Source organism: Amblyomma mixtum, chromosome 1, assembly GCF_055824585.1.
Source record: "Amblyomma mixtum isolate Tamu chromosome 1, ASM5582458v1, whole genome shotgun sequence".
Lineage (NCBI taxonomy): Eukaryota > Metazoa > Arthropoda > Arachnida > Ixodida > Ixodidae > Amblyomma > Amblyomma mixtum.
The window spans coordinates 24,697,357-24,720,800 of NC_143012.1; positions in this window are offsets into that span (position 1 = coordinate 24,697,357).

Genomic DNA, 23,444 nt, shown 5'->3' on the forward strand with positions numbered 1-23,444 from the left:
TCTTTTCGAGAAAAAACGCTTTATAAGGATTTGGGTTACATAGCTGAAGCGCACAGCGCAGATTGCTATTTATCGCAACTCGCCAAAGTCACCTGCTTCTTCAGCGTTTACCGTAACATAGTGCATTGGCCGCTTCAGTGAGCTTTCTAGCCATTGCCAAGAAAAATGAAGGCGTAAGATTTCTGCGTTCGCGCTTAATTTTTTTTTTTGCTCTATATCGAAAGGCCATCAAGTGCGTGACGACCGTATTGTCCACACTATATCATAAGCTACCGGCGTGACCTAGCGTCTGGCGCTTAGCTGTAGTTTTGGGTGCTTCTGTCAAACATTTGAAGCGTGATGACACGCTTTTAACGCGGAACCAGCGATAGAGACAGTGCATGGCCTATGGCCAGAGGTAGGGCCACCGTTAATTACGTGGGCCAGCTTGGACTCGCATTACGTCGGAAGGTGGGAGGAACGATTAGAGCACGTTGTGATGAGCTATGGAAAGAAAAATGACAGGTGTAAAGACCGGAAGCGGACCGAGTTTGTTAGGGAGCAAACGCGTGTTAATGACATCGTAGTCGAAATCAAGAAGAAATGGACTTGAGCAGGGCATGTAATGCGAATACAAGATAACCGCTGGTCCTTAAAGGTAACGGGGTGGATTCCAAGAGAAGAAAAGTGTGGCAGGGGGCGGCAGAAAGTTAGGTGGGCAGATGAGATTAGAAGTTTGTGGGCATAGGGTGGCCGCAACTGGCGAAGAACAGGGTTAATTGGAGAGACATGGGAGAGGCCTTTGCCCTGCAGTGGGCGTAGTCACGCTGATGACGATGATGATGATGGTTATGAGGAGGAGAGGCCTTTTGCAGACTGCACTGATACCTCAAGCGCTTGCCTTCTACTCCATTTGAAAAAATTCAGGGGGCACTTTGACTGTCTAAAGTGCGTAGAGGCGAAAGCGTTTTCCGCACCACTTTCAGTGCTTCTGTGGCACTGGTGGCGTCACATGTAATTGAGTACTAATTACTAAGTGATGACAAATCACTAATTAATGGTTAATTACTGATTAATGCCTGAATGCTAATTAACTGCTAATTACGCTTAAGCTTAAGCTTAAGCTTCGCCTTTCGGAGTGGAACGCGACAGCGTGTTGTAGCGCTGCCAGGGAGTCCACGGAACGCCACCACCCGTTCGGCACGATGCCTTGCCCTTTCAACGGAACGGTTTTTGAGGAAAGGAAATGGCGCAGCAAATCTCTGTCATCTCGGTGGACACCTGAACCGCACCGTAGAGGAACGGAGGAAGTGGGAGTGAAAGAAGAAAGACGAAGATGGCCCGTAATGAAGAAAATGAAAATTGTATTTGAGGAAAGAAAATTACGCAGTAACTGTCTCACATATCTCGGTGGACACCCGTCAAAATTCAGGGGGGGGGGGGGGGGGGGGTCACTTTTTTACCTAAAGTGTGGTCACTGATGTGTGGTTAAGATGTTAAGCTTCGCCTAATAGTGGAACGCGAGAGCGTCTTGCAACGCTGCCAGGGAGTCCATAGAACGCTATCGCCCATTCGGTTCTACGCCTCGCTCGTCGGTAAATTGGTTTTTGAGGAAAGGAAATGTATTTCTCTCTCATATCTCGGTGGACACCTAAACCTTGCCGGAAGGGAAGGGAGGAGGATGGCAGTGAGCGAAGACACCGTATTCATTAGACGTGCCTTTGTTCATTCCAAACCATCGAGCTGGCATGGCGGAGTGGATAGCATGCTCGTCTCGCACTCCGAAGACCGGGTTCGATTCCCGAGCTCGACCAATTTCTTACTAGGTATTTATTTATGGCCTGACTAGAGAAGTTAATTAGGCTAATTGGGTAATTAAGCAATTAACTAAGCTCAGTCCCACTTACTTGGAGCATCACTATATGGTCCCTTCAATTGGTTGCATGGTTACTAGCCAAAGTACAATTGGCCCCGTTTGAAATTGGCGCACTGTGACGTCACGACCGTTTCGACCAACTGAAAAGCGTGACATTCTCTGTCGACAACTGCTGCTTACAACGATGAGACATTAAAGGCTTTCGCCTTAATAACATCCGTTTCACTGCTAATGAGAGCACTGTCTCTGAATTACCGATACTACTACATCGCACGCACTGTCTGGAAACACTCATACCACTGTAATAATAAAAACGCAGGCTTCATCTTCTCAGATGAAAGGTGCGAGTCAATTTCGCCACGTCAGACAGCCGGAGGAGAATCCGGAATACGATCGCTTACAGCGGTGACAGTTAACCTATATGTCTGTTTCGACACTCTGGTTACAGCGTACGAGCTTGAACCCCCCTGGGAACACGGTAACACGAGCCACCTTTGCACACAGTTACGAAAACCGAGTGCCAGGGCCATTGACGCTTGTACTCATCCTTGTTTGGCGATGGGATTCGAACCAACCACCTTCAGCATCCGACGCGGACGACCAAGCCACAAGCCCAGGATTGCGGTTCAACTCAGTTTAAAAAACAAACTAAGAAGCCACATATGCAACTACGAGATTCTTCCATATAATCAGAAAAACAGTGGGTTTTGGGTGGTCCTGTAAATCAAAACCTTTGAATAGCCCTCTAAGATATTTTTAAAAAATAGTCAGAAGAAATAAAGAGAAAGCCTCGCTGCGCCCTGCTTCTCCGGGAATAAAGTTGAGTCACAGCCGTCTCATGAAAGCAGATGTTGGAAGCGTTTGCCAGGCCATCGCAGGAAGTTAATAGTCTATAAGGATACTCTTTATCGCACTGACAGAAAAATAAATTGATCTTTAATGGCTGGTTGAATGCGAACCTGAGGTGATACGCAAGGTTCTTTATATTCTTCATATATTTATTCCCTCCACGACGTCAATGCACATGTATCAAGGCTAACTGCTTAATAGAATAAAAAAGCAGGTGGCCCTATACGGGATCCGTGGGATGTTCAGCAGCAATATCTGTGGGAAACTTACGGGAAGATTCGGCCTTCTAATGGTGTCCATCGTATAAAATGTGGTAGAAGTCGTATATGGTGCCAACCAGACCGTGAACAAGCCTTGACCAGGTCTCGAGGTGTTTATGCGGACGGCTACATAACAGGGCCAATGCCGAGTAGTCCAGCGCTTCTTTCTTCTAGCATAAAAGCCCTGTGACATCCAGATTTTAGAATACACTCGTTGGCTGCCGAAGCGTCCAGTCTCACACACTTCGCAGCACCACTGCCTTCCAGCTCAAGAACACGGTTCATATTTACAAATACCGGTAGGCGCCCCGTCCGCAAACTCGCAGCGGTGACCAAGTGATGTGGGAGGTCTGACTGGGCACACTTCCCTGAGATGGATAATCATTTCGGTTTAATGGTCAATAGCAGAATCAACAAATTCACAGAGTGCATGAGAGGAAGCTTACCCTCTTTTTACTCCTTTCAGCTTAGAGTGTAGCAAATAATTTGGTTTAGTTTGGTTTGGTTAATGGGGATTTAACGTCCCAAAGCGCCTCCGGCTAAGACGGAAGCCGTAGTGAAGGGTTCCTGAAATTTCGTCCGCCTGCACTGACATTGCACAGCACACGGGCCTCTAGAATTTCACCTCCATAGAAATTCGACCGCCGCGGCCTGTTTATGAAATTATATGTCTAAAGACTCGTAAATATCGTGCAGAGAATTAATATGGCGTACAATACGAGGGGGTACCCAAAAGAAACCGGACTAAATTTTTTGGTCGGCAAAGCTTCTGTGGTACCGCGTTTTGCCACTAGGAGCGCATAGAACGAACATTCCAGAGTCAGTAAGCCGCGTGCCGTCGTTGAAGGAGGTCAGACTAGTTTAGGCAGAGTTTTAGAGTGACGACTGTTTTGTGTGAATGTCGTTATTGCAATGGCTGATTTTCGTGAACAGCGTGCGCCGGTGAAATTCTGATTTTTGCTCGGAAAAAGTTGAATGGAAACTCTTGAAATATTAAAAAAGACGTACAAGGACGATGCTATGGGGACAACTCAAGTGTTCCTGAATCGAATCCTGAATAAAAAAAAAACAATCATGCCAATGGAAAACTTCAAATTCCCCTCGCCTCAAGAAAGCTCGTCAGGTGAAACCAAACCTCAAAACAATGCTGATTTGTTTTTTCGACGAGGGAGGAGTCGTCCATTGAGAATTTGTTCCGCAGGGTCCGACAGTTAGCCAGGCTTTCTACTTGGATGTTTTGAAAAGATTGGGCAACAGCGTGCGGTGGAAGCGGCCAGATTTGTGGCGGTCGGGTGACTGGTTTTTCCATCATGGCAATGCCCCTGCTCACACAGCCCTGTCTCTACGACAATTTTGAACCAAAAATGGCATGACCCCTATTCCTGAACCCTCATACTCTCCCGACCTTGCCCCGTGCTACTTTCTTCGTTTCCTAGAATGAAAAAAATAGGTGAATGGAAAGCGTTTCGCTGATGTTGCTGAGGTGAAGAAAAAACGACGGAGGCACTGTCAAGCATCACAAAAGATGAATTTAAACAATGTTTTGAAAAATGGAATGAAAGATTCGACAAGCGTATCATTGCAAGTGGGGAATACTTTGAAGGGGATTGAAGGTGTGTGCTTAAAATGTGAACAAATATGTTCAAACAAAAATGAGTCCGGTTTCTTTTGGGTACCCCCTCGTACGACGAAGATGAGGAGGAAAACACTTTTATTGGCAGTCCTATTTAGACGATGATGTCGATGGCAAGCCGGGCCACAGCTCCCCATTTTGAGGAGGGGCACTTCTCGTCGGAGTGGCACTCCCTCTTGGTGGCAGAGTCGGCATTGCCTGTCTTCTATAGCGCCCTGTTGCGTGGCCGTGTTCTGTTGCGAGATGGCTGCGATGCTTATTTGTTTGGGCTCTTGTAAATAAGGTTTTTACGTCTAAAATTATTGCATTGCAGCAAAAATATGTTTGAGAACCAAAAGATGACCGAGGGGTCTAAAGCTTCAGCAAAGCAGGCTACTGACTCCGCGCCGGCGTGGGTTCGAATTTCTCTCTGAACGCACGCTAAGCTTTGTTTTGGTGTATGAAAGGATGTTGTGTAGTTCTATCTGCATCGAACGCGCACCGCCTGAGCATATTAACGTTGCCTATTGCTGGATCTCAGTATCTATGTGCTTGCTCTTATTCTTGTCCTAAGGCTGACGATTACACATGCCTATTGTGGAGGATTGGCCAAGACTGCCCAATTGCGCATAAAGGCACTACTACTAATCTTTGTGCTCCCCATTTATTTCGCTGTTACGCGCCACTTCTGTTAAAAAAAAAAAAGTCGGCTCACTGCGGGTGTTTCGAAATGTGTAAGGCAATCAACGCCGTGTCGTCCCGCATCTCCTGTGCAGTACACTCGCCGCGGTGGCTCAGTGGTTAGAGCGCTTGTCTACAGAGGGAGGGTACCCGGGTCCAGTAACGACCGCGGAGGCCCCGTTTCGCTGGAGGCGAAACGCAAAAGGAGCCCGTATGTTGTGTGATTATATGGCACGTTAAAAAACCCCAGTTGGTGTAAATGAATCCGAAGCCCTCCTCTACGGCGCACCTCATGACCTTAGTGCCGCTTCTGGACGTTAAATTTCACAATTTACCATTCTGTTTTCCTAGGTTTTTCAGCTTTGCGTCGAGACAATTTACAGTTCACAATTCCTATGGCGTGCTTCAGTTGGCCAACGCACTGGTACGCTACTGAGCCATCGCGATAACACAACTGAAAGTGCGCTTCGTCCTGCGTAGTTCCGTCCCTGTGTTTTCTTGTAACTTTCCAGCTATTGTTCCACAACATGAGGTACCCACTAGACCAAGCCTGAGGCCAGGTGTGCACGTCGGCAAACCGGTACCATTTGCAAGGCTCAGTATGAGCGGGATCACTCTGACTGTGGTGCCGCGGGCTATCAAGCTCGGAGATCGTGTAGAATGGCTTTCGCCAACAAGACAGCGACACCAACACGATTCTCCTAAAACTCGCAAGACGTGAATCTCAGCGGAAAGTAAAGTGCCTCGACGTGACCGATGTTATAGCACGAGCAATGAGCATTGGAACTCCCTTGGACGTCCCATGGATGTCCTGAACGTCCACAAGGCGTCCAAAGAGGTTTGAGTGCACACTGAGCTCATGCGTGATAGTAACCAACGCTCCCATCGTTTCCGTAGGTGTTCAGACGAGGTCGCCTAGCCGGTTAAGTCCGCGAGTACTGCATCCCCGCCGTTGTTGAACGAGAGTGTCGGAAAAGCACGACGCTCCACAGAGAGTCGTTCTCGAGGGCCTCTCGCCCCCTTTCTGCGGTCAAGTGGAATGCGGCTCTCGCCAACACCGCGTGGGCGAGCCGGGCTCGGCTCATAAATATTTATGTGTCTCCGCGTGGACAAGATAGCCGCAACGCGGCTACTATCTACACCAACGCGACGTGCTTGAGAGACAGCCGTGAACCTTCTCTTTTCGGTAATGCCCGGCTGCCTTTTTTTTTCTTTTGCTTTCTTCCTTCGTTCGTTCACTTCTGCTAACCTTCCTTGCTTTTTCCTCTCCTTCTGTAGTTATCTGTCTACTTTCGCGGTCCTCTGGCTCAATCTTACCGATAGCGGGGCACGGCCCTGCTCAGACCGTGTCCGTAGCGGGACCTCTGGAAACGTTCTGGAGTCACTGCACCTCGAAACAGGGCGCTCCTGCAACGCTTTGTCGGGACGGTCACCTCAGCGAATCTGTTGCAACGGTTGCGGCAAGTGGGGTCGGTTTCTGCGTTTCCGATAGTAGGGCAGAGTGCACAAGCGCTGGCAAAGTGGTGAGAAGCCTGAGGAAGATCGACGCGCGGAAATTAACTTGGGACGAACAAATAATTGTGCGGAAGACACTGTCGCATAATATTTCAATTTTTGAGAGCCGGAAAATTTGCATGCATGCAGCGAGGAAGCTGCACTGAAATGATATCGAGATGTGGCGGCACCCAAGTCTTTCAGGCGATCATAGAGATTGGATAGTTGAAAACAGTGCACTGACTTTGGTGCTCAGTAAGTACATCCAAAGCCGTCGCACTGAGCCATTGCCGTTTTATACCTTTACCCGCCAAAGCAGACGCCTTTCCTAAAGGAGCTGTAGGGTATCCCCTATGTTTTACAGACCGGAACTGCTAGCTGGCTGGCCTCTGATGCCTTCCAACTAAAGTAGATAACTTAGTCTGAACTCATCTGCTCAAAAAGGTTAGAATGCGATGGTATCCCGCGATGAAGCACTATCCTCGCAGATATACTCATACTGCACGGTACATGGATTCCATGGCCAGCCAACCAAATGACAGATTCTTCTTGTATCGTGCCCACTGTGGTAGCTGAGTGGTTACATCATTCTCCAGCTGAGCCAGAAGACGTTGGATCCGATCCTAGTAGTGAAGGCCGCGCGCGTTTCGATGGAAGCGAAACTCAGAAGACGCCCGTGAGCGGAGCGATGATTGTGCAGGTGAATGAACCAGGTGAACCCGCGGTGGCTCAGTGGTTATGGTGCTCGGCTGCTGACCCGAAAGACGCGGGTTCGATGCCGGCCGCGGCGGCTAGAATTTCTTTGGAGGAGAAATTCTAGAGGCCCGTGTACTGTGCGATGTCAGTGCACGTTAAAGAACCCCAGGTGGTCGAAATTTCCGGAGCCCTCCACTACGGCGTCTCTCATAGCCTGAATAGCTTTGGGATGTTAAACCCCATAAACCAAACCAAACCAAGGTTGTGGAAATTAGTCCGCAGCTCTCCGCTACGGCGCCCCTTTTTCGCTTTCTTCTTTCACTCCCACCTTCATACTTCCTCTCACGGCACAGCTGAGCTGTGCGCTGGGAATCGAGACAATTACTGCGTCTTCCCTTTCCTCCAAACCAATTATGAATTTCACCGAGAATGAGACAATTACTGGGTCTTTCATTTCCTAATAAACAATTTTCTTCATTGGTTTTCTAATCTTCTGCGCTATATGGATTGATCACTATCTTCCGCAGTCGTTTAGAAACCCTAATCTCACCAGCTGTCCCCTGGATGACCTAACTTAATTCGTCTTCGTCGCCTTGATTCTTTCGCCGTGCAGGTCATACCTATGAGGTCGGTCCGCGCTAGTGTGCTTGTCTTCCCCTCCCTCTTTTGGGAACACTCACCTCTTAGCACCTATTGGTGCTTGTACCACGTACTCACTGCATGCCCCATAAATAGCCATATAATCATAGTATGTTGGAATAAAAATAATAATCTTTTCGTAAGTTTCTATACTACCATTTTAGGTAGGGACCAGTCGAAACTAAAAATGGCTTGAGGTACTGGGCCAGGAAAATTGGTTAAACGTCATCGAGAGAACATTGGAAATAGAAAGAACATTCAACAAAATCAGAAAAAAAAGTGTAACATTAATTTGAAAACTCGGAATGGAGAATAAGTAGTCTCATCAGTATACAAAACCACAGGATCAAATGAAGCAAAACCATTAAGAGCAACGCAGGACACCAGCGCAGTCTTCATTGAACGCACAGGAAGTACCATAAGTACCATTGGTAAAGATACTCACAATAAACACACGAAATGAAAGTTAGATAGCCCATCTAGGACAGAAGAAAAGGACAAATGGTACTGTGAGGTTAAACCACTGTCAAAGAATACACCGAGAAAAAAGGTTATTGTATCTACGTATTCAATGGTCCTGCACTGATACTGAAAACAGGCACTGTTGTGCAGGCATACAGGCATATCAGTTATTACGGCATTTAGGCGATTTTTAAAGCGCACCATTTTAGTCTTATCTGCGTTTACACTCACGCAGTAATGATCGAATAATGATGTTAATAACAATTCTCTGAAGCTCAATCACTATAAGGGATGTAGTTGTTGGGTAAACCGAAAAAAAACCATAAACATACGACGCATTCATTTCTGTCATTAGTTTTTAACAGTGTACGTAAGCCCTACTTTTCTACTTTGATGCGAGATATACCTTTACAACCGTTTTGTGAAAGTTTACAACGGTAGAAACTACTCCTCCAGGTTTTCACCCGTGCCTTGCTGTGTTCTTGTTTTGCGACGCCAGCGCTAGAGGGTGAGTCTATTGCGACTATAAAAACTGCTCTGTTGTGTTTTTCGACTGGGATATACACTTTACAAATCACAGTTAGGGGGCGCTCGTTGCTGGTGCAAAGCTGTACACAACAGAAGTGTGGACCCAAGCTACTCGAAATGGTAAGGCGAAATTCTGCACCAGCCCCTAAACCCGAAGGCAATATACGGCCTTCCAAAAGTGTTGGTATCAGCGCACAGTTGCGTCTTTTCTTTTTTTTTTCTGTCTTTGCGTCGTTACGCTCTTCTATCATCCCTACAGACCAATCCGTCCATGAGTACGTGTTGTTAAACCTGGACATTAGTTTGCCCCAATGCGTAAAGATCTGGTTCTTTCAATTCTATACTTCACCCACCAACTCCACATACTACGCAGCTGCTGCATTCTCGAGAGGCCGGCTTATCGTGTGGTCTACAATGTCGGTGAGATAAAACGCATTCGCTTCCCTTTTTTTCTTGTCCGCAACGTGTATCACGAAAGTTTTATAACGCTCACTTCAGTCCCCCACTCGATCGGGAGGTCCTACGCCACTTTTATCGCTGGAATTCATGTTACCACACAGTTCCGCCTATTTTTAGCGGCAATCAGAAATGACTTATCTCGAGAAAGTGCAGTTTGCGAAAGCTTTATATTGACCCCTCAATTAAGTGCGTCAGCACCGCAAACTGCAATAAAATGCTCTTAGCCATCTAGTCATGCATTAGTGCATTTGCAGCCCTGAATTCCTCTCTGGATACTCAGAAAATATAACGAAGCAGACTTTAGTCCAAGCCTGCTGGATTTTGGATTTCACCCGTTCTACAGTCGTCTCAGGGCAAAGTTTGAAAAGGGGCTAGTTGGTTGTGCATCTTAGTATAGGGGTACGCTAACAATATTGTGTCTTCTCTTCTGTAATATCGTTAGCGCACCACTATATATGCTAAGGTTGTCTATGAGCTTCCCAAGAAGTGATACAATGCATGCTATTTTGTTTCCTTGTTTATAATGTTAGCACAGCGGTGCCATTGTGATACTTGGTTTTGCACTGTGTTGTTCGTCAATATCAGAGACTATTATCCGCTTGTCATTTAAAACAAACACAACTTTTCTTTTAAATTCGACACCGTACTGTTCTGCTCGTCGGCACCTTTGCTGTCCATAACAGCTCGAGCAGCCCATTTCCGGCCTTTCAGGGTTACGAGAGCTCCCCTTCGTAATCTGGAAGCGGCGGCCCCCACCTCAAGTGTGCCCCTGACCATTCTTACAAGTTTTCATGTTTCCCTGTCAGGACCTTTATCTGCTTAATTCGGGTGGCCTAGATATATTTTCCCCTTGAAAGCTTCCAGTGCCTTGTTAACGATCGCTTCTTATATTTCTTCCTTGGCCAGTTCGTTGACCAATACTTAGAAAGGAGCGACAGACGGTGAACATGTTTCCTTTTCCGTTACAGAAGTTAGTCACTCTGTCGCGTTTATGTCCTGTTCGGCTCCTCCCGATCGGGCGAAGATCTTCGAACACTGTTCACGCTGCAAGTGCTATCGTCCTCCGCACTTCCTCCTTTCCACCGGCTGCAAGAGTGGCGTCTGGAAAAAGCAACAACAGCGTCTTCGAGGCGAAGCCAGACACGGTTCGTTCGCGAGGCCTTCGAGTGGCCACTCCATGTCGACGCCGTCGGAGCTATTATGTCTGGACGCACAAGGTCCTCCAGCCGCGTGTCTTCACACGCAGCGTCGAGCTTGAGTTGTGTCTCCTTTTCCTCGCTGCCATTCTCGAGTGTTGTTCTTTACCACCGCCTCGCGCGCGTTGACATGAGGGACGCTGCGATCTTCAGCTATCCTCTTTGCATGTTTATGTCCTATCTTTGCTTTTTTTTTCATACATTTTTTGTGAGAAGGAAGCAAACCACTGTGGCAGAAAACATAGGAGAGACCCAGAGTTTGGAAATATTGCAACAAGGTACCCATGTGGGCTAGTTGGTGTACATCAGACATAACTTGACCAGCGCAAGAACGAGACACCAGGAGAAGAAGAAGCGTTGTCCAGCGTTGTCCTGTGTTCTTCTTCTCCTGGTGTCTCGTTCTTTCGCTGGTGAAGTTATGTCTTTGGAAAGGTTCTATTCCGGTCAGGGAAAGGGCACTCAGGTTAGAAAATAAGATACTTCGAACCTCGCGATGAATGTAACATTTTGGTGCAGTGTGTTTTTCAGTTTGGGAAAGAATAGCAAGGTTATAAAATGAGAAACATCGGACGTTGCGATGAATGTAATATTTGGGTATAATTTGTTTTCCGGTTGAAGAAAGGACAGTCAGGTTAGAAAACGACATACTTGGAACGTTGCGATGAATGTCATATTTTGGTGCAGTGTGGTTGGGAGATTCCCTCAATGTGCAGCATGTTTTCATAGTTCTTTTTTTTTTCATAGCAAGAGGTGACAATAGCGGCTCCACACAGCTTTCGATCAAAAATAAGTAGCTTTCGCATCTTGTTGCGATGGCGGTCAAGTTTCCGGTTATCTTGCTTGGGTAGATTTCTTGTTTTCTTTGATTTTTTCTTACATTCTCAATATGACGCAGGTTGTTCTCTACCCAATTTTAGCATGCTCTCACACAGCTTTCGATCAAAAATAAGTAGCTTTCGCATCTTGTTGCGATGGCGGTCAAGTTTCCGGTTATCTTGCTCGGGTGGATTTCTTGTTTTCTTTGATTTTTTCTTACATTCTCAATATGACGCAGGTTGTTCTCTACCCAATTTTAGCATGCTCTCACACAGCTTTCGATCAAAAATAAGTAGCTTTCGCATCTTGTTGCGATGGCGGTCAAGTTTCCGGTTATCTTGCTTGGGTGGATTTCTTGTTTTCTTTGATTTTTTCTTACATTCTCAATATGACGCAGGTTGTTCTCTACCCAATTTTAGCATGCTCTCACACAGCTTTCGATCAAAAATAAGTAGCTTTCGCATCTTGTTGCGATGGCGGTCAAGTTTCTGGTTATCTTGCTTGGATGGATTTATTGTTTTCTTTGATTTTTTCTTACATTCTCAATATGACGCAGGTTGTTCTCTACCCAATTTTAGCATGCTCTCTGGCGCTATATATTTGTTGCCTTCCGCCGCGGTGGCTCAGTGGTTACGGCGCTCGGCTGCTGACCCGAAAGACGCGGGTTCGATCCCGGCCGCGGCGGACGAATTTCTTTGGAGGAGAAATTCTAGAGGCCCGTGTGCTGTGCGTTGTCAGTGCACGTTAAAGAACTCCAGGTGGTCGAAATTTCCGGAGCCCTTCACTACGGCGTCTCTCATAGCCTCAGTCGCTTTGGGACGTTAAACCCCAATAAACCAAACCAAACCAAACCTAATGAACTGTAGTCGTCAGAGGCAACAGTCACGTGTGTCTTAATTTTTTCTTTCCTTTTTTCGTTCAATCCCTTTCCTTCTATCATCCTCGTCTGTTGGCGCTGCAGTCTAACAATGAAGCCCCTCCATCTCCCAGTTCAGCATACTCTTCCAGGTCCTTTCAATGGCGCTCAGCCTGCACTTTTCCCTGTTTTTAAAGCAGTAGTCCGCGCATAAACGGGTTCTAACACTCTCGCTGCAGGCCTTTGCTTATTCAACACCACAGCCATCAATTGGCCACCCTGTCTTCGGCGTAACTACCGCTTACGCCCGCCTGAGATATATCACCCGCGTTTGGCCCATCCGCTTTTCCGGTTCCGCGTCTACTGATGACGTTGATCTAGCAAACGTGCTCGCCGCAGTTATTTACTATGCCGTAGGGTGTGCATAATTTGATATGCTGGTTGCGTTCGAGCTGGAGAATTACCCGTTACTTAGGCACAGCGATGAATCCAAAGCGATCACTAAGTGCGACTGCAAGCGCTGAACGCGTAAACACCATACGCGTCCAGGCTTGGGCTCCTTCTTTTGTGGAAGCCGATATTTGGTGTTGTAAACTTCCCTATGTTTGTTAAGCATTTGTTTGCTAAACTTTTGAGCTAGCAGGTGCGAATTCGTTTTAGAAATTTTCATTAAAGCAAACCAAGTAGCGGAAAGAACTCTAGGTTCGTATGGTGAAAGCACGAACACCAGGCGATGCTGTAACGAACAGTAACCGCCGTCAGTTGATGCAGCAGAACCTTCGCATTTGTTTCTAGCCAAACTATTGTTCTGAAAGCAAACAATATTTATTTTATTACCTTAAGCTCGGAGCTTTCTTTAATATGAAGTACCAGTCGACAGCTGCTTAATGACTAAGAAAACAGGTATATAAATAAGGGAGGAGCCGTGAAAGAACTTGATAGGCAGGTACTGTTCGCGCTACTTGCTTAACATGCACATGTATGCAGTGGCTTGCCCCGCCCCTTCCCCCCCATCTTCTGGTGGATGTGCCCTACCCTTTGTTAAGTAGCGAGTTATAATACGTCATCTTGTTCAGTCTGGGGGGGGGGGGGGGGGGGCGTACCGGGAAGTGCAATGACTCTCTTGTGGCAGCTCCACACACGCCCCCTTGACCTCCCCTATCGATCTTTTAATTACTCGTCGATTCCTGTTAATGATCGCACCACCGAACCGTAAACGAGCCAGCGCTTCTCAATACACATAATGAGGGATCCCCAGTCCGCGCCCCTCCTAGGCAGGCTGCACCGTCCCGTCCTTCCAGATGCCTTCGTGGGCTATGTTCCCCCGTTCGCGGAGCTGCCGCTGCTTGAAAGCGAAGTGAAGGCTAGGAAATCCCCCGCGACCTGCATGCGGGTCGCCGAACGGACGTTACTCGGCCGTTTGAGTCACGCCCGGAGAATGCTTCTGGGACCTCACCGAGCGATAGTTCCTAGGACAGCACCGGGCGAACGGGTGATGCATACACCCCCGGCAGTCTATTCACTCCTGAGGGGAACCGGCCGGACGGGGGAGGTGGTTTGTGTGGGAGCGTTCTTCCAGCACTGTCACGCGAAAAGCAGCAGGAAGACGACACACCGTGTTACCGTCGCACTGAGAATTTAGTTGGAAAAAAAAGTTGGAAAATCTAGTCAAGTTGGCTAATCCTTTTCCAAAGCCTAAAGAACCATGTGGTATCAAGCACCGGGATGCTTTTGTAGCATGTGTTTCTGGTGTGGTTTATGAAATTCCTCTGTCGTGTGGCTCTAGGTACATCGGTCAAACTGGCCGATGTCTGAATGAAAGATTACTGGAACACAGGAGGAAGGTAGGCAATTATAGAGACGGTAATCTTTCTGAACATTCTCATGATTGTGCTGAAAAGAATAAGAAACCATGTAAGCCTGTCTTCAACGCATGCAAGATTGTGGCCAAACATAGTTGTCAGGATGTGAGAGAGATAATAGAGGCAGATTTGATTAGAAAAGCCGGTCCATCCTGCGTCAGCGCACCATCTGTCACACTGACTAAAAAGGAAATAATGTTTTTGGGAGCAGCCACGTGATGTCGGCAGGGCTATCAGTTTGACGTCATGCAGCAAGGTGTATATAATTGTCCTTGTGTATGAATAAACCTTTAGTTGAAAGTAAGCGCTCGTGTTGTCCAAGTCTCTTCTCTGTCCGTGTTTTTTTGCGCTTGTACGTGTCTTCTATGAACAAACTAGCCCAAAGGTCTGTGCTGCTGAGAATTTAAGCGGATGAAACGAAGAACTGTTATTTGGTAGAATAGCAAGAGAGCGAGCGCTTGGAATGTTTCAATACTGCTTCGGTTTGAAGCGCAACTTTTCGTTGCTGCTTGAAGCACGCACTAAGCTGCATTGTTTCCGCTCACGAAACTTGCATTTAATATCAGAAGGGAAGGGCAAAACAGATTGTAAATGAAAAATGCGAGTTAAGTGGTACGGCCAGTTAAAAACGGCGAAACAAGTAACGTTGAACTGCCGCCGCATCACAAGCAGTTAGTGCATGGCGTGCTTGAATATGGCCATGAAATGGGTACTAAGGATGCAATGGCGAGTATTGGTGTAACCTATGGTATGATGGAGTGCATAGTCCGACAAATAGGCTGACGAAGTTCACTGCACGAAGAATGCATGAAGGTAACGTGGAAGTGAATTTAAAGCTTATCCTCGTTTTTTTTTTTACCTCTTCCACGCTGCTCTCCTTCTGTCTTTATCTCCCAAATTCCCCTCCCTACGCAGAGTAGCATGCCAGCGATATTGAAACGCCGGCTAAATCCTCTGTATTTCATTAAAGAGTCTCTCTCTCTCTCTGAATAGGGCAACCTCCTCTGGCGCTAACAAGCCGCGAAATTGCAGTAGGAGCTTTAATTTGCACACCTTCAAAAATATAAAGAATTCATTTGTGTCAACATTCAAGTCCTGTCTTGACTGCTCCTAAGTGTTTTACTGAAGAACATCTATTTCTTAATTAGCAACCTCTCTGCCCGCTCGTTCGAAGCGAATCTAGTCAGGCGTCAAATAGGATATAGAGGCGGGGATTACATGACGATTCGATTGCTATTTTATTGCATTCGATCACTTTTCGCTTTTCGTTATTGGTTGTTGCGACCTCACACCTCCTCCATCGGCGTTATCGGCCAGTCAAAGAAAAAAAAAACATTACACTGGCCTACAAGGCAACCACGCAAACAAAAAAATTGAAAGTTTCCAGTTCATCCGCAGCGCCCGAGGGGTGTCACTTTCCTCACAAAGAGGCGCAATAGCACAGAAAAATAAACAAAAAGTGATTGATTATGATGTCAGAAAAGCTGTTCCTAGGATCTCTCCCACATAATAGGCGTCGATTCGCCGAATCACCGACACGACGCGGCGGCGGCAATTACAAGGTCACGGTTGTTGTCCCTGCGCTGACGTTCACAAGCGATAGCCCGAGTGCGTGACGTTCAGCGGTACATCTTCGGCAATGGACGACCGGCCCACAAAGAGCGCATTCGTGGCACCCTTGAATTCTCTATAAGTTGCAAGGAAATCTATCATAGTCGCACGGATTAAACGGAGGCTTTTACCTATGACCAAATGAGCATTCGGATGATGTCACGACTCGAATGCATGCTTGAAGAAGGTCCGAGGTACACACGGGCTGTCTTCTTAAACCTGCCGTTGCCTAACAAGCTTGGCCAGTTTAAGCGCTAAACATGCGAGTCTGAATTCACGAACATTACGTAATCTGACTCACGGCAACGACAAGCGTGCATTGAATCTAAGGCAGATCTGCAAAATTTTTATACCTTAGTTAAAAACATTTGTTCATAACAAATTTGTTCATAATCGTTGCTTTTTGGTGCACACTATAGCTAAGATTTTCTCCGTGTGAATACGGAATGCTTTCTGCCTAGGATTGTGCCCTGAATCCCGTGCCTATACCCAGCAATATATGGCGGCATTGATGAGTTAGGTTCCACAGCGATCTCATCTCGGCTAATCATTAAGACGATGTTGATGTTAGTGATGCTAATGCTATTGTTCCTGGTGACGATCCCGAAAAGCTCATCAAAGGCATTGCGTTTACTTGCCCAGTGCACAGTAATTTCTGCATGATTAACAGTCTGTGTAGCGCATATTTTTTTTTAATTGTTATATAGCCCCGACAGCTGATGAGGTTAGCTCTGGAAAGCAAAAAGCACCCGTGTGCGGCTGATCGGCTTCATTTAACTCAACTCTCCTGACTGGGAACACTATGATTTCGTTTTCTGTACGCGTGCACTCTTCCATGTAACGACACAATAAGCAACGCTCGTGATTTGACGCAACCGTTTCGCGTAGCGCGAACTTTGTTCTGAACACCTTCATGGATACATCATGGATACATGAACACCTTCATGGATACACCTGTTACCAAACTTTCATTGCCTGCACAAACAGTATTCATAGCCTTTTTCACGCTGAACGACCGGTTCGGTTGTTCTTCAAAGCGCATCGAATTCTTCTCTTGGCATAGTAACAACTGTACGCATATCGTAAACAAAGCGACTAGTGAATCTTAAACGTTCTACAATGGGATACTACTCAAGAACGAAGCGGCTTTTCCCCGACAAAGGACCGCCTTCCAGGCAGTGGCGTCGGCTGATTCTCATGACCCTGCTGGCTTGACAATGCAAGGAGTGGCGGATGAAACAGGATAGTCATCTCCTTGCATTACCGTCCCGCTCCCTGCATTGCCACGCTAGCAGAGTCATTAGAATCGGCCGACGCCATTGGCTGGAAGGAGGTCCTTTGACGGGCAAAATTGGTTTCGTGCTTGAGTTGTATCCGACTTTAAGAAGGTAGCACGCCATGGTGCACGCACCCCCCTTTTAAACGACTCAGGGTCTAGATATACTTATCCAGTGCGGCATTCCTTACGCGGCATTTTCTTCATTGAGGAATTTTCCAAATGTAGCGCCCGTCGCTGCAGCTTAGTTGTTTTGGTGTTCTGCTGCTAAATGCAAGGACGCAGGATCTAACCCCCTCCGCAGCGACCATGCGTAGCTTTGAGACGTTAAATTTCGCCTCTAGAGAGCTCATGCCACAACGGCACGCAGCATCAGATTTCGGGGCAGTTCTTCCTCTAGTTGTCTTCGTAGTACTTGTTCCTTAGCTGAACAGTTCTCGCGGACGAGGTGGAAAGTGGAAAAACGGGAATAGAGGTGGTGAGAGGAGGAGGAGAGGAAGGGAGTGTATCGCCTTCTCAGTGACCACGCTACCACACCTGACCTTTCATTCGCTCCGGTTCACTTTTTCTCAAAGAACTTGGCGTGTCCGCGGCTGCCTTCTGGAGTACGTGCCGCACCCGATCGACAGATGGAGGTAGGGGGCGCACCCCTGCATCTCAACTTAACGGCCGAGCGGGGCAGGCCACTTATCGCGCCCTCCTCTCTTCTTCAATGATCCAGCGAAAACAACCCGGGGCGCTTTCGCCGAGCCGGCTTTGAACAGCCCCGCCACACCCTCGGGCCAGGACGACGACCAGGGTGGGATGGTTTGCACGAAAACACGTGCACTCTATGTTATGGTCGTCTTCTTTTTCTTGTTAATAATTTACGGCCCAGCTTACTAAACTAAAGGCTATCGACGTCCGCTTTGTGCAGGTGTTGTTGGAGTGATTCTTGTATACTCGACTGTCCACCACCTAAGGCGCTTTTTAGCTCGCTAGGCCGCACATAGCGTCTTTGCCCATTTCCCTGGTATGTAGAGAGTCGTCGGCGTTGCCGTCTTTCTCGTACGTCTTGTTCAGTCTCATTGGAGGCAACCGCCAGTGACCGCCGATAGAGCAGATGCTCAGAGGAGAGTCACGTCATCCAGCTCGTTTTGTTTCTCTTCTTCCACCAAGGGCCCATGTCGGTGTGGTCAATGCCCACCGGCCTTTCTGTATAAAACCGGTCGCCGCCAAAGTCCGGAGAGTGTTCACGCATAGATAACGAAAGTGTTTTCGGACGCGTGCATAATCTGCCTGCGTGCTTCTAAAGATAGGCCTTCGAGGAGCACACGAAAGACTATTCTGAGTGTTTCTGCCCTTTGCATTTTTCTTTTATGGTTTTGGGCAGGGTCTGCCGGGGTCCGATCGCAAGAGATCAACAAACTATACCAAGATGCGCCCTGTCGATGCCTCTTAGTTCGCAGCGATCGGCTTTGCTCAAGTTTTGAGTAGAAAAAGGCACCGAAGGGCAACCTCAAGGGTCACGATATTGCCATGGGAGTTGTTTACATGCAAAACGCTAGACGGACCATCAAGATGCAAATATGCTAGCCGCGCGGTGAATGTCCTCGGCTGTTTTAAAGGGCTCTTCAATCCGAGGCTGTTCCATATCTGTCCTATATATATGGCCGTCATTCGCAATTGCCTCCGTTAGCCAAAGCCTAGCATGCTCATTGTTTTTAACATTTCTTAACGTTTTCAGGCCATGCTTCGGATAGATTGGCTAGCTTTATTCTTATTAATATTGAATCGATGTCATATCTTAGTGACTATGATGTGCGGCTCCTGAAGGCCGGTTCGCGGGATCCAATCTCGGTCCCTGCGATCGTATGCAAGAGAGCCCTTGTATTGTTATTTCGGTACAAGGTAAATAATTCTCGGATCTCGAAATTATTCCGGAGCCGTCCACTACGGCGTCTCTAATTTTTCAAGGTTTTAGTTTTCTACGCAAAAAAACAACAAGAAATCAAATCTTTTTGTTGTCGACTTCGATGTTCGTGCAAACAGATCGACCACTGCGGCTTTGGAGTCCGCGACAATTGTCAGAGAGTTACGCTGATAAATTCACAAACTATCTCTGTGATGCTAACCAATGCCGACCCGGACTGGGTAGTGATTGCGGCGCATGGTCTCAGTCCGCAGGTGATGAGTTGATGAGTGCGGATGGCTTGGATGGTATGCCTGCCGATGCTAACTCATAAGGCGCCGGTATTGCCAGCAGGTCTGAGATCCTCGCGGGCGATATGAGAGGAGAGAATAAGGTAAACAGGTAAGGTAAGGTTATAAGGTAAATAGGTAAGGTAATAAGGTAAGGTAAAAAGTGAGATAAGCGGTTTTTTTTGTAAGCAAAGAGATTAGATTAGGCAAATGCGCTGAGATACAATGGCTGCGGCCGGTTCTGGACAGGACTGTAATTAACGTCAGTGTAGTAAAAGCTCTCCTTTTTTTTTCTTCATCCGCGCTGTCATCACTGTGCTTTGCATTTATTCACGCACACAATAACTGTGGCACTTCAGCATGAGGAAACATTTACCACGGTCATTTGCACTTGATGCAACACGTTCAAAATCAGGCTATACGCATAATTACCTGCAGTACATACGTTTCTGATGCTCTGCCTTTGCTCCGTGAGCTTAGTATCGTAATCATTATTATTTGCTTCAGTGCAATGTAGTTATCGTGTTTTTCTTTTTTACATTAATCGACAGCAAACTTTGTTTTCACTGAAAACAGTTTTTTACAGAATACTAACACCACTAGTTTTGCAGCTCACAAATTTCTTTTGCAACCCCAATTTTTTATAAACTATGGAAAACAGAGTTTTAAATGCACCTGTATTTCTCTATCAAGTAATCTATCCCGAGTTTAATGTCGCTCATGTACTTCTCTATGTTTATGTCAACTTTGAAATTTTGTCTTCTACAAAAATAGTTAACAGCCTTTTTTTTTCAATGCTTTTCTGTAATTCTTCTCTTCCCATTGCCTGGAAAATTTTACTGCTTTAATGTATGCTTCTACAACTCTAACATTAAATTCTGGCCGCGCATACATTTACTAATGAATATTTATATTGTTTAGACTGCACTATCTCTTTCTTGTCTTTCTATTTCGTCTAATATCGTATAAGCGATGGTTATTTTTCTTCTGCATTTTGCTTTCCATCATTATAATTCATTAAATAGCTTCGTTTTCATCTAAATCAGCATTTCATTATGTATATTAGCATTGCGACTACAAGTAGTACCTGTCTGTTGCGGCTCGTTTGCTTGTAATTTAGTATTGATCTATCGAGGGTCCCGTAACAGCCTTCTGCCATCGGGACCATCGCCTGCGTACTGATATTAATTGATTCACTGATCCCCCCGTACTAGAATATTCTTACTTTAACATGATTTGAAAGTGTCCAGCCATCGTCCAACATCAAACGTAACCTTACTGATGATGAGGATGAGAAAGTCGCTTATTGAGCGTACATACAAGGTCGACAGTTTTGATTAAGCCGCAGAATTAACGATGTGATCTCTCTGTGTCTGATGGACATTGTTTTATTTGTCTCTCTTGTGGTATACGCCGCACATACTTCATTAGGAGAAAGCCAGCAAAAGGCCGGCCACAAATGAGGAGCGTTTAGAAAGGATTGACCGAAGAGCAAATTGGTACACTCGTTTTTACGCAAAGAGCGATAGCGGCGCACAGGGAGCATAGACACAGGCAGGGACACGACGCTACCCAGTCGGAAAAACGACAGGACCCCGTCAAAAATACGACCAAATATCTTGTAGCTTTGCCCTAATGACAAATTCTTCTGTTGTTTTGTCGCATTTTCTGTAGTACTGTAGTATTTCTGAAGCGCTGTTCTGTAGCCTGTAGTTGGGCAGCACTCTTCAGTAGTAACTATGAAAAATTAAGTTGATGCTATAAAACCTTCTGTTCTTACTATAAGTTTTTGGTCCAAACATTACAGATAGTCTGGTGTGACGAAATAAATTTTTGTTGCGTTTTAAAACTGGGTATACTGACAACTCCGTGTTTTATTGCGTTTACTAAGACGAAGGTAACAACGTAGAGTAAGAAAAAGAGGACGAAAAATGCAAGAGGACAATGAACCAGCAAGTCTTTGTGATCGGCCATCATCGTAACACACTCTCGACGCCAGAAGCAACACTTCCCAGTGGAAAAACACAACAGAAAAGTTTCTGTCATCCCATCAGACTTTCTGCAACATCTTTGACCAAAACTTGTAGTAACAACATCATTTTTGTAATTAGTACAGAAAAGTACTACCGAACTGTATTTATTTTATTTATTTATTCAAGTTACCCCTAAAGGCCCTCCAGAAGACGGTATTACATGGGGGGGTACAATCCTAAGTAATCGCGATACATTTTAACAAGTAAGTGTAACAAAAAACGTTACAGAAAAGTTCTACAGAAAAATCTGTTGTTACGACGAAAGTACAAGAGGTTTTTTCGAGTTCATGTGGGAAAAATAGTGCAAAAAAAGACGACGACGAAAGAAAAAGTACAGACACGAGCGCTTTGTCGTATTTTCGACACAGTTCTGTCGTTTTGTTCGACTGTTTTTTTTTCTTTCAAACACACCAAAGCGCTGCGAACGCATTTATAGCCTCTTTTGTCGATTTCAGAATCTTCAACAGTCTCTCTGGTTGCCCTGTATTTATGCTCGTCAATAACAAGAACGCCTGGTAACCACGGCGTACAAATGCAGCTCTAGCGATGGGCAGCAAGGTCGCTTTTCAGTGCAGTTTTTCGTGCACGGTTGGATTGTTCGCGCAACCGTTAAATCGTCTGCCCGAAAACCCAACGTAACCTTTTTCTCAAGACAAAATCCAAGTAAAGAGCGATGAACTATACTGGCAACAAATAAGCCCAACCGTCAGCAACGTGAGACAGCCCAAAATTGCGAATTTTCTGGCTTTTCTCCACTAAATCTGAAAACTGCTTTTCGATTTTACACATCAAGAAGAAAAGTAGTTGAAAAGCAACAACTGTGTTTCCCAGTCGAAAAACAGGACAGAAACGTGTCAAAAATAGGGAAAGTATTTTATAATTTTGTCGTCATGACCGAATTTTTTGGTGTTTTTAGTATTCTTCTGTAGTACTGTAGTTCTTTCTGTAGTATTTTACTGTAATCTGTAGTTCTGTAGTTCTTTCCTGTAGTAACTGGACAAAATTCTGTTCTTACTACAAGTTTTTGATCAAAAACATTGCAGAAGATTTGTTGCGGCGACAAATTTTCTGTTATCTTTTCCGACTTGGTTGCCACACATATTTGTGGACAAGCAAGTTGTTGGGCGATTTGGCGACGATATTCCATAACTACGGCGCGGCGAAGGGACATGAAGAAAGGAACACGCAGGAACACAGCACAGTGTCGTGCTGTGTCCCTGAGTGTTCCTTTCTTACACGTCCCGTTTGTCACGCTAGAGTCATAGATAACTACAGAGTAATCAACAAATGAATTCTCAGACTTTGTTCCCTCTACTACTACTGTACCGCTACATGGGTGTCAATTAGCCTTCCAGATACTAGAGGCTCCGCGATCAGTACGCTGTAATTCAACGTTGCCTCAATTCAATCAGCCTGCCGACTGTGTTTCACGATGTATTCCCTCCGCATGCGATTTTCTTCGCTCTCTGGGCGTAATTCTTTTCACTGAGCTGCCCTATATTTATAGCTTACCAAGGGACAAAAAGAAAACAGAAGGCTAGAAGAGGCGCACAGAGGTTCGCCCAAATCGCCCCCCGTATGTAGGTCGTATAATGGGCCGAGAAACCGCAGGGATGCACGCGTGTGTCTCTCTGCAGAGACCCGCCGTGCCTTTTCTTGGGGTGCCTGCGACCGGCTGGCACGCATTGTCAAGCGCGGGCGGAGCTCTACTTCACTGTTTGTGTTTTGGTTGTTTACTTCCCTCGTTTTTGTTTTGGTTTGGTTTTGTTGCCGGGCGCGGCGGCGTCGTCTTCAGCCTGCGGCGTTGCCTCAATGAGCGGCTACCATTTTCTCCGGCTGGTCCGCCGACGTGTGCCGTCTGGTCCACGCCGACGTCTTACGGCCACCGCCCCCCCCCCCCCCCCCCCCCCTGCAGCCCTCTGCCACCTTGACGCAAAGCCCGGCTCAAATCTCTCCCGACGTAAATAACAGTGGCGTAACCACACAGAGACCCGTAGACGCATGACATAGACTTTGGCAACGAGTATACTTCTGTCCCTGCGAATACCGCCATTGAGGATCACTTTACTTTTTCTTCA